General features: G+C 42.7%; 5 long non-coding RNA genes across 5 annotated transcripts; all 5 read left to right on the top strand.

Moving 5' to 3' along the window:
* LOC109199285 (uncharacterized) lies at positions 1 to 609 on the top strand. The gene is made up of 4 exons (XR_002059718.1): positions 1 to 125; positions 224 to 318; positions 424 to 449; positions 597 to 609. It is a non-coding gene; the product is annotated as an uncharacterized LOC109199285 (long non-coding RNA).
* Positions 610 to 1,637: 1,028 nt separating this feature from the next.
* Positions 1,638 to 2,167, top strand: LOC109199286 (uncharacterized). The gene is made up of 3 exons (XR_002059719.1): positions 1,638 to 1,695; positions 1,784 to 1,902; positions 2,006 to 2,167. It is a non-coding gene; the product is annotated as an uncharacterized LOC109199286 (long non-coding RNA).
* A 2,899-nt stretch (positions 2,168 to 5,066) lies between these two features.
* On the top strand, positions 5,067 to 5,489 carry LOC109199283 (uncharacterized). Its single transcript, XR_002059715.1, has 3 exons — positions 5,067 to 5,095; positions 5,193 to 5,305; positions 5,457 to 5,489. It is a non-coding gene; the product is annotated as an uncharacterized LOC109199283 (long non-coding RNA).
* Positions 5,490 to 6,541: 1,052 nt separating this feature from the next.
* LOC109199282 (uncharacterized) lies at positions 6,542 to 7,105 on the top strand. Its single transcript, XR_002059714.1, has 3 exons — positions 6,542 to 6,561; positions 6,713 to 6,819; positions 7,026 to 7,105. It is a non-coding gene; the product is annotated as an uncharacterized LOC109199282 (long non-coding RNA).
* A 2,904-nt stretch (positions 7,106 to 10,009) lies between these two features.
* Positions 10,010 to 10,515, top strand: LOC109199284 (uncharacterized). The gene is made up of 3 exons (XR_002059717.1): positions 10,010 to 10,122; positions 10,221 to 10,333; positions 10,483 to 10,515. It is a non-coding gene; the product is annotated as an uncharacterized LOC109199284 (long non-coding RNA).
* The last annotated feature ends 1 nt before the right edge of the window (position 10,516 follows it).

The following is a 10,516-nucleotide window of genomic DNA, read 5'->3' as shown; positions in this document are numbered from 1 at the left end:
GACTTTCAGCCACAAGACTATCAACAGTGGTTCCAGGTTTATTTGGTTCCTGTGATGGCGAGCATCCTTCCTAGCAGCTTGCGGGTGATCCCCAGTAACATCACCTGTGAATCCTACCAGGCTGTGTAAGATATTTCTGACATCCACAGTTAGACATTTTGGGTGTGCACAATGCCAAGCTGAGGCTCCTGACAAGTCACAATGAATTCTTTTCTTCCTTTAGATACAATGGTCTTGAGCAGAGTTTGGAAGCATTGCCACTGGACCTTTCACAGGGCGTGAGATCAAGCGAGCAGTACCTCCAGGACACATTCCCACGTATGTGGCAAATATGCTTTCCTGACTAAACTTTTCTCAAAAGCCCAGTACCACCACTGTAATGACTACTGCATTGATTCATTTATGTTTTTTTTTCTCAAACAGGTTGCTCAGTTCCAGCTTCCTTTGTGGTAAGTTTATTTCTTTGGGGCGTCTTACATGGGTTATCCAATATTTGATCCGAGTTTGGCACACTAACTGTCCAACTGTGATAGAGTCAAGGTATTTGCACTTGAAGATGTTCCACTACACTAACACTTACATTTCTTTGTCTTCAGTGCAAGGTGACCCAGTTCATGGTAAGTCTGTCTAAAAGCAGACATTTCAACTCTAAGGATAACAATGCATTCTGAAGGACTATTATCTGACACACAACCATTCTCTTTTCACAGTGAATCTCATTTGTGATGCAGCTGATGGGTGGGTGAATTGCTGTTTTGTCCAATGTTGATTCTGTCTAGGTAAAATTCGTTAACACAGTGTGATTAAGGGGACATTGGATTTCAATTTATTGTGTTTTTTTCCACAGTTCAAAACTTGAACAGATCCTATCAGCTGGCAATTCCTCTGCAGCCCTGTGCAATTTCACCATCACAGAACATGCCTGTTCCTCTGTAAGATTCGTTTTAAACTCACTTTGGAATCCAAAACAGAACATGGGATTTTGCCCCATTGTGGTCCTGACACAAATCTCCATGAGCTCTGACAAAATAGCTGTATTCTTGTCAATTTTCTTTTTCAAGGCTGCCTATCTCACATCCAGCAACTTGCCCACACTGCTGAACTGCACACTGAAAAGCCAAAACATATACCCGGTAGAAGTCTGGAAGCTTTTCTTCCAAAAAGCTTCTGCTGTACTGGACCAGGCCCTTGAGACATTTGCTAACATGGTAAGTACAAAATCACAATTTCACAATATTGCCGTTTCCCTGCGTGAAGTTGGGTCCAACTAAGTTGATTTTTCTGCCAATTCAAGGCCAGCAACAACACCTACCCGACCTCATCAAATGTGCTCGAGGCTCTTGGAGAAGTGAGAATTGACAACTTCAGCCATGTACAACTACAGAGCGAGAAGTTCATTACCAGCTGGTTCCAGACAAAGATCCGTCCGTTTCTGGCCGCTCCATCTTTCAACTTCCTATTTTGCCTTAGCTCCCAAAACTTCAGCTGCCAGACATACCAGATTGTGTAAGTAAATATGTACCATATTGCTCTAGTCAGCAAACTTGCAGTTTACTATAAGTTTAGATGCTGAAAGCTTTCTCTCACATGTAGCATTCAGGCATTTGGAAGCCAAAGGCATCCATGGACAGAGACAACAGCAAGCAGTCTTCACTCACTTCATCAAACCTTTCCTGTCAAGAAATGACTCAACAGGTAAAAGCACAAACTCAAGCTCACTTTGGTATTTCCATTACAACATGTGGTGTATTACCCTGTCAATAACTTTCTTGCTTTTCTGCAGATCCTGGCTGTGTCTCATCTATCACGGGGAGCCAAGAGTGGCTAAAGGCAAACCTTGGCAAGTTCTCTGATTATGCAACTCTGCAGGACTTGCAAGCCTTCAATCCGAATTTATCCACTGTGAGTGCCAACTGCAGTTGTATATCTTCCTGTAAACTGAATTCATTTGACCCAGACCATTGCCATTACTGCTGTCTGATATTATGCTGGTTCCCTTTTGTAGGCTGAATTGTTGTCAGTCCTCAGTCCTTCTCAGGTGGCACAGCTGCTACTGAGCTCTAGAGCCTCCAATAACACAGATTTGATTGATCGTGTGTTTGAGCGACTGGAAGAGGGCAACGCTCTGGAAAATGTGGATGAATTCCTCACACAACTGAAAGCCAGTGAACAGGTAGGCTAGGCTTCTAAAGGGTGAAGGAGGACAATCCTGGTGTTGATTCCAGCAGGATAAGACAGAATAAGACATGTGCTAAACCGCTACACAAGACTTCAGGGAGTCTATCATACCAAAGAATTGGTTGCGACCTTTGTGGCATACTGAATGAGTATATTTGCAACATGCAATCTCTGTATTGCTTATGTTCTTTCCCACCTAAATTTCACAGATCCAGATTTCCAGCCTGTTGTGAGAGATCGGGTCATGAATAGGACCTTCATCATCATCAGTCCACATTTCTCCAGCTTCACGACAAAGGACTTTGAAATTGGTTCCAAGTGAAACTGATTACCATCCTTCCAAGTTTTACTCCAGAAATGCTCAAAAATACAACCACAAACATCAGCTGCACAAACTACCAAGTCATGTGAGTAGCTTTCTTGGAACAATCAAGATTTTGTTGCAAATGAAAATGACAGTAGTGACAAAGGACAACATGAGAACATTTTCTTTCAACTATTGCAGTGTGAGTGGGATGGCTTCAGTCATCCAGGAGATGCCACTGTACAGACGACAAGAGATCACACATGTTCTCCTGGGCTACCTAAGAAGTACTGAAAATGCCATCAATGAGACAGGTAGGGTAGACGTAGTGTGCATTATGTGTTTTCCAGTGTGAAATATCCCGAAAAAGCACTGAGCAAAAAACTTGCCCTCAGTTTCTTTCATGTCTACCAGTCAGAAACCTTGCTAAATTGAGCACATCCTAACTTTTGTCTGCATGCTTTAGCTTGCAGGCAACAAAATGACAGTGATGCCCAATGGGTTGAAGCAAATCTGGGTCCATTCGTCCAATATACAGCATACTCTGACCTCAGTGACTTCAACATCTCTACGGTAAGCCATACATTTCACTTCTAGTCCTCCCTCAGAACAAGAAAACAATATTATAGACTTAAAAAGGCCACGCACAGGAGTTTATTTTGCTATATCAAAAATACAAGCAATTCATAGAGCACACCTTTTTTGGTTGCGAACTGTAATCCTTTACCAGAGCACGGTCATTACTGCTGTCTGACTATGTGTTGATTCCCTTTTGAAGGCTGGATTGTTGTCAACACTCGATCCCTCTGAGGTGGCACAGCTGCTACTGAGCTCTGGAGCCTCCAACGACACAGATTTCATTGATCTCGTGTTTGAGCGACTGGAAGAGGGCAACGCTCTGGAAAATGTGGATAAATTCCTCACACAACTGACAGCCAGTGAACAGGTAGGCTAGGCTTCTAAAGGGTGAAGGAGGACAATCCTGGTGTTTGATTCCAGCAGGATAAGACAGAAGAAGACATTTGCTAAACCGCTACACAAGACTTCAGGGAGTCTATCATAGCAAAGAATTGGTTGTGACCTTTGTGGCATATTGAATGAGTATATTTGCAACATGCAATCTCTGTATTGCTTATGTTCTTTCCACCTCAACTTCACAGACCCCAGATTTCCAGCCTGTTGTGAGAGATCGGGTCATGAATAGGACCTTCATCATCATCAGTCCACATTTCTCCAATTTCACGACAAACAACTTTGAAATTTGGTTCCAAGTGAAACTGATTACCATCCTTCCAAGTTTTACTCCAGAAATGCTCAAAAATACAACCACAAACATCAGCTGCACAAACTACCAAGTCATGTGAGTAGCTTTCTTGGAACAATCAAGATTTTGTTACAAATGAAAATGACAGTAGTGACAAAGGACAACATGACAACATTTTCTTTCACTATTGCAGTGTGAGTGGGATGGCTTCAGTCATCCAGGAGATGCCACTGTACAGACGACAAGAGATCACACATGTTCTCCTGGGCTACCTAAGAAGTACTGAAAATACCATCAATGAGACAGGTAGGGTAGATGTAGGGTGCGTGATGTATTTCCAGTGTGAAATGTCTTCAAAAGCACCGAGCAAAAAACTTGCCCTCAGTTTCTTTCATGTCTACCAGTCAGAAACCTTGCTAAATTGAGCACATCCTAACTTTTGTCTGCATGCTTTAGCTTGCAGGCAACAAAATGACAGTGATGCCCAATGGGTTGAAGCAAATCTGGGTCCATTCGTCCAATATACAGCATACTCTGACCTCAGTGACTTCAACATCTCTACGGTAAGCCATACATTTCACGTCTAGTCCTCCCTCAGAACAGGAAATCCGTATTCTAGACTTAAAAAGGCCACGCACAGGAGTATTTTTTTGCCATATCAAAAATACAAGCAATTCATAGAGCACACCTTTTTTGGTTGCAAACTGTAATCCTTCACCCAGAGCACTGGTCATTACTGCTGTCTGACTATGTGTTGATTCCCTTTTGAAGGCTGCATTGTTGTCAACGCTCGATCCCTCTGAGATGGCACAGCTGCTACTGAGCTCTGGAGCCTCCAACGACACACATTTCATTGATCTTGTGTTTGAACAACTTGAAGAGGGCAACGCTCTGGAAAATGTGGATGAATTCCTCACACAACTGACAGCCAGTGAACAGGTAGGCTAGGCTTCTAAAGGGTGAAGGAGGACAATCCTGGTGTTTGATTCAGCAGGATAAGACAGAAGAAGACATTTGCTAAACCGCTACACAAGTCTTCAGGGAGTCTATCATAGCAAAGAATTGGTTGCGACCTTTGTGGCATACTGAATGAGTATATTTGCAACATGCAATCTCTGTATTGCTTATGTCTTTCCACCTCAACTTCACAGACCCCAGATTTCCAGCCTGTTGTGAGAGATCGGGCCATGAATAGGACCTTCATCATCATCAGTCCACATTTCTCCAGCTTCACGACAAACGACTTTGAAATTTGGTTCCAAGTGAAACTGATTACCATCCTTCCAAGTTTTACTCCAGAAATGCTCAAAATACAACCACAACATCAGCTGCACAAACTACCAAGTCATGTGAGTAGCTTTCTTGGAACAATCAAGATTTTGTTGCAAATGAAATGACAGTAGTGACAAAGGACAACATGATAACATTTTCTTTCAACTATTGCAGTGTGAGTGGGATGGCTTCAGTCATCCAGGAGATGCCACTGTACAGACGACAAGAGATCACACATGTTCTCCTGGGCTACCTAAGAAGTACTGAAAATACCATCAATGAGACAGGTAGGGTAGATGTAGGGTGCGTGATGTATTTTCCAGTGTGAAATGTCTTCAAAAGCACCGAGCAAAAAACTTGCCCTCAGTTTCTTTCATGTCTACCAGTCAGAAACCTTGCGAAATTGAGCACATCCTAACTTTTGTCTGCATGCTTTAGCTTGCAGGCAACAAAATGACAGTGATGCCCAATGGTTGAAGCAAATCTGGGTCCATTCGTCCAATATACAGCATACTCTGACCTCAGTGACTTCAACATCTCTACGGTAAGCCATACATTTCACGTCTAGTCCTCCCTCAGAACAGGAAATCCGTATTCTAGACTTAAAAAGGCCACGCACAGGAGTTTATTTTGCTATATCAAAAATACAAGCAATTCATAGAGCACACCTTTTTTGGTTGCGAACTGTAATCCTTTACCCAGAGCACGGGTCATTACTGCTGTCTGACTATGTGTTGATTCCCTTTTGAAGGCTGGATTGTTGTCAACACTCGATCCCTCTGAGGTGGCACAGCTGCTACTGAGCTCTGGAGCCTCCAACGACACAGATTTCATTGATCTCGTGTTTGAGCGACTGGAAGAGGGCAACGCTCTGGAAAATGTGGATAAATTCCTCACACAACTGACAGCCAGTGAACAGGTAGGCTAGGCTTCTAAAGGGTGAAGGAGGACAATCCTGGTGTTTGATTCCAGCAGGATAAGACAGAATAAGACATTTGCTAAACCGCTACACAAGACTTCAGGGAGTCTATCATACCAAAGAATTGGTTGCGACCTTTGTGACATATTGAATGAGTATATTTGCAACATGCAATCTCTGTATTGCTTATGTTCTTTCCCACCTCAACTTCACAGACCCCAGATTTCCAGCCTGTTGTGAGAGATCGGGTCATGAATAGGACCTTCATCATCATCAGTCCACATTTCTCCAATTTCACGACAAAGGACTTTGAAATTTGGTTCCAAGTGAAACTGATTACCATCCTTCCAAGTTTTACTCCAGAAATGCTCAAAAATACAACCACAACATCAGCTGCACAAACTACCAAGTCATGTGAGTAGCTTTCTTGGAACAATCAAGATTTTGTTGCAAATGAAAATTACAGTAGTGACAAAGGACAACATGATAACATTTTCTTTCAACTATTGCAGTGTGAGTGGGATGGCTTCAGTTATCCAGGAGATGCCACTGTACAGACGACAAGAGATCACACATGTTCTGCTGGGCTACCTAAGAAGTACTGAAATGCCATCAATGAGACAGGTAGGGTAGACGTAGTGTGCATTATGTGTTTTCCAGTGTGAAATATCCCGAAAAGCACTGAGCAAAAAACTTGCCTCCAGTTTCTTTCATGTCTACCAGTCAGAAACCTTGCTAAATTGAGCACATCCTAAATTTTGTCTGCATGCTTTAGCTTGCAGGCAACAAAATGACAGTGATGCCCAATGGGTTGAAGCAAATCTGGGTCCATTCGTCCAATATACAGCATACTCTGACCTCAAAGACTTCAACATCTCTACGGTAAGCTATACATTTCACGTCTAGTCCTCCCTCAGAACAGGAAATCCATATTCTAGATTTAAAAAGGCCACGCACAGGAGTATTTTTTTGCCATATCAAAAAGACAAACAATTCATAGAGCACACTTTCTTTGGTTGCAAACTGTAATCCTTACCAGAGCACGGGTCATTACTGCTGTCTAACTATGTGTTGATTCCCTTTTGAAGGCTGGATTGTTGTCAACACTCGATCCCTCTGAGGTGGCACAGCTGCTACTGAGCTCTGGAGCCTCCAACGACACAGATTTTCATTGATCTCGTGTTTGAGCGACTGGAAGAGGGCAACGCTCTGGAAAATGTGGATAAATTCCTCACACAACTGACAGCAGTGAACAGGTAGGCTAGGCTTCTAAAGGGTGAAGGAGGACAATCCTGGTGTTTGATTCCAGCAGGATAAGACAGAATAAGACATTTGCTAAACCGCTACACAAGTCTTCAGGGAGTCTATCATAGCAAAGAATTGGTTGCGACCTTTGTGGCATACTGAATGAGTATATTTGCAACATGCAATCTCTGTATTGCTTATGTTCTTTCCCACCTCAACTTCACAGACCCCAGATTTCCAGCCTGTTGTGAGAGATCGGGCCATGAATAGGACCTTCATCATCATCAGTCCACATTTCTCCAGCTTCACGACAAACGACTTTGAAATTTGGTTCCAAGTGAAACTGATTACCATCCTTCCAAGTTTTACTCCAGAAATGCTCAAAAATACAACCACAAAACATCAGCTGCACAAACTACCAAGTCATGTGAGTAGCTTCTTGGAACAATCAAGATTTTGTTGCAAATGAAAATGACAGTAGTGACAAAGGACAACATGATAACATTTTCTTTCAACTATTGCAGTGTGAGTGGGATGGCTTCAGTCATCCAGGAGATGCCACTGTACAGACGACAAGAGATCACACATGTTCTCCTGGGCTACCTAAGAAGTACTGAAAATACCATCAATGAGACAGGTAGGGTAGATGTAGGGTGCGTGATGTATTTTCCAGTGTGAAATGTCTTCAAAAGCACCGAGCAAAAAACTTGCCCTCAGTTTCTTTCATGTCTACCAGTCAGAAACCTTGCTAAATTGAGCACATCCTAACTTTTGTCTGCATGCTTTAGCTTGCAGGCAACAAAATGACAGTGATGCCCAATGGGTTGAAGCAAATCTGGGTCCATTCGTCCAATATACAGCATACTCTGACCTCAGTGACTTCAACATCTCTACGGTAAGCCATACATTTCACGTCTAGTCCTCCCTCAGAACAGGAAATCCGTATTCTAGACTTAAAAAGGCCACGCACAGGAGTTTATTTTGCTATATCAAAAATACAAGCAATTCATAGAGCACACCTTTTTTGGTTGCGAACTGTAATCCTTTACCCAGAGCACGGGTCATTACTGCTGTCTGACTATGTGTTGATTCCCTTTTGAAGGCTGGATTGTTGTCAACACTCGATCCCTCTGAGGTGGCACAGCTGCTACTGAGCTCTGGAGCCTCCAACGACACAGATTTCATTGATCTCGTGTTTGAGCGACTGGAAGAGGGCAACGCTCTGGAAAATGTGGATAAATTCCTCACACAACTGACAGCCAGTGAACAGGTAGGCTAGGCTTCTAAAGGGTGAAGGAGGACAATCCTGGTGTTTGATTCCAGCAGGATAAGACAGAATAAGACATTTGCTAAACCGCTACACAAGACTTCAGGGAGTCTATCATACCAAAGAATTGGTTGCGACCTTTGTGACATATTGAATGAGTATATTTGCAACATGCAATCTCTGTATTGCTTATGTTCTTTCCCACCTCAACTTCACAGACCCCAGATTTCCAGCCTGTTGTGAGAGATCGGGTCATGAATAGGACCTTCATCATCATCAGTCCACATTTCTCCAATTTCACGACAAACGACTTTGAAATTTGGTTCCAAGTGAAACTGATTACCATCCTTCCAAGTTTTACTCCAGAAATGCTCAAAAATACAACCACAAACATCAGCTGCACAAACTACCAAGTCATGTGAGTAGCTTTCTTGGAACAATCAAGATTTTGTTGCAAATGAAAATGACAGTAGTGACAAAGGACAACATGATAACATTTTCTTTCAACTATTGCAGTGTGAGTGGGATGGCTTCAGTTATCCAGGAGATGCCACTGTACAGACGACAAGAGATCACACATGTTCTGCTGGGCTACCTAAGAAGTACTGAAAATGCCATCAATGAGACAGGTAGGGTAGACGTAGTGTGCATTATGTGTTTTCCAGTGTGAAATATCCCGAAAAGCACTGAGCAAAAAACTTGCCTCCAGTTTCTTTCATGTCTACCAGTCAGAAACCTTGCTAAATTGAGCACATCCTAAATTTTGTCTGCATGCTTTAGCTTGCAGGCAACAAAATGACAGTGATGCCCAATGGGTTGAAGCAAATCTGGGTCCATTCGTCCAATATACAGCATACTCTGACCTCAAAGACTTCAACATCTCTACGGTAAGCATCATTTCACGTCTAGTCCTCCCTCAGAACAGGAAATCATATTCTAGATTTAAAAAGGCCACGCACAGGAGTTTTTTTGCTATATCAAAAATACAAGCAATTCATAGAGCACACTTTCTTTGGTTGCAAACTGTAATCCTTTACCCAGAGCACGGGTCATTACTGCTGTCTAACTATGTGTTGATTCCCTTTTGAAGGCTGGATTGTTGTCAACACTCGATCCCTCTGAGGTGGCACAGCTGCTACTGAGCTCTGGAGCCTCCAACGACACAGATTTCATTGATCTCGTGTTTGAGCGACTGGAAGAGGGCAACGCTCTGGAAAATGTGGATAAATTCCTCACACAACTGACAGCCAGTGAACAGGTAGGCTAGGCTTCTAAAGGGTGAAGGAGGACAATCCTGGTGTTTGATTCCAGCAGGATAAGACAGAATAAGACATTTGCTAAACCGCTACACAAGTCTTCAGGGAGTCTATCATACCAAAGAATGGTTGCGACCTTTGTGACATATTGAATGAGTATATTTGCAACATGCAATCTCTGTATTGCTTATGTTCTTTCCCACCTCAACTTCACAGACCCCAGATTTCCAGCCTGTTGTGAGAGATCGGGTCATGAATAGGACCTTCATCATCATCAGTCCACATTTCTCCAATTTCACGACACAACGACTTTGAAATTTGGTTCCAAGTGAAACTGATTACCATCCTTCCAAGTTTTACTCCAGAAATGCTCAAAAATACAACCACAAACATCAGCTGCACAAACTACCAAGTCATGTGAGTAGCTTTCTTGGAACAATCAAGATTTTGTTGCAAATGAAAATGACAGTAGTGACAAAGGACAACATGATAACATTTTCTTTCAACTATTGCAGTGTGAGTGGGATGGCTTCAGTTATCCAGGAGATGCCACTGTACAGACGACAAGAGATCACACATGTTCTGCTGGGCTACCTAAGAAGTACTGAAAATGCCATCAATGAGACAGGTAGGGTAGACGTAGTGTGCATTATGTGTTTCCAGTGTGAAATGTCTTGAAAAGCACTGAGCAAAAAACTTGCCCTCAAATTCTTTCATGTCTACCAGTCAGAAACCTTGCTAAATGAGCACATCCTAACTTTTGTCTGCATGCTTTAGCTTGCAGGCAACAAAATGACAGTGATGCCCAATG

Source organism: Oreochromis niloticus, unplaced genomic scaffold, assembly GCF_001858045.2.
Source record: "Oreochromis niloticus isolate F11D_XX unplaced genomic scaffold, O_niloticus_UMD_NMBU tig00000116_pilon, whole genome shotgun sequence".
NCBI classification, from domain to species: domain Eukaryota; kingdom Metazoa; phylum Chordata; class Actinopteri; order Cichliformes; family Cichlidae; genus Oreochromis; species Oreochromis niloticus.
The sequence above is the reverse complement of the archived record's forward strand: the minus strand, read 5'-3'. Positions and strand labels throughout refer to the sequence as shown.